Here is a 1,287-nt window from a genome sequence, read left to right on the forward strand (position 1 = left end):
GCATAAGTCAATTAATGAAGATTTTATTCTTGAATGTAATGAATAAATGCATGAGTCAATTAATGAAGATTTTTTTTAATTTTTAAATGCAATGAATGAATGCATAAGTCAATTAATGAAGATTTTATTCTTGAATTTAATGAACGAATGCATGAGTCAATTAATGATGATTTTTTTATTTTTGAATGCGATGAATAAATGCATAATTCAATCAATGAAGATTTTATTCTTGAATGTAATGATAAATTCATGAGTCAATTACCTAGGATTTTTTTAATGTAATGAGTAAATGCATGAGTGAATTAATGAAATTTTTTATATTTTTGAATGCAATGATTAAATGCATAAGTCAATAAATAAAATTTTTATTCTTGAATGAATACACAAATGAATGAATGTTCGAATAATATATTTTTGGATGCATGTACGTATATATGCATGTATGCATTCAGTATCATAAATAGGGTATACTTAATAGGTTTTGTGGGTTATCTAAGACCCTAACCCTAGGATGAGGATATAAGGCTTTTATACGAAACATCTTATAGGGTCTACTTATAAGGTGTCCAAATTGCATCCAATCACAAAGAGAGGAAACCCAAATACCCTAGGGATTACAACTGGGGTCTATAGTCCACACCGGTAAGGCCCATGATATTTGGTAACAATCTGGGTGGTTCATCATACCAATATAAGTGAAGCCCAAAGTCCTCACCGACAAGGCGGATGTCCCTTCTAATCTAATGCTCGGGTATAGAGCATATACTTATGCTAATATTATAATACGTTGTAACATATAACAATAAAATAAAGATACAATAAAAATAAAATAAAATAAAAATCCATGCATTTAATTTTTATGGGCCTGACTCTCTAAAAAAAATCCCCAGCAGAGTCGCCAGCTGTCGCGCCCCGATTTTCGGTTGCACATGTAGTTATAATTATATGTTACAATCGTGATAATTATTATTATTAGTGCAATTATTGATAACAAAAATAAAACAAATATACAAGAAAGTAATGAAAATTACATACCTCTCATAGCGAATCCAACAACAATGAAATGTTGCAACACGAAAAAGGTGCAAAAAAGGCTAACCAATGCAAACAGACATATAGTGGAGATAGGGACTTTGTGTAGCATAGACTCAAAGACGTCGCTTTGGACATGTATATGAAGCTTCTCTACAATGTATACTAATGCAATTATAATTCCTCTTAAGTTTCTTTGTATTTTTTTCTCATTTTTTGGGCGGTGTTCTTGTGTATGAGAGATCTTGAATTATT

Source organism: Lupinus angustifolius, chromosome LG08 (genome assembly GCF_001865875.1).
Source record: "Lupinus angustifolius cultivar Tanjil chromosome LG08, LupAngTanjil_v1.0, whole genome shotgun sequence".
Classification (NCBI taxonomy): domain Eukaryota; kingdom Viridiplantae; phylum Streptophyta; class Magnoliopsida; order Fabales; family Fabaceae; genus Lupinus; species Lupinus angustifolius.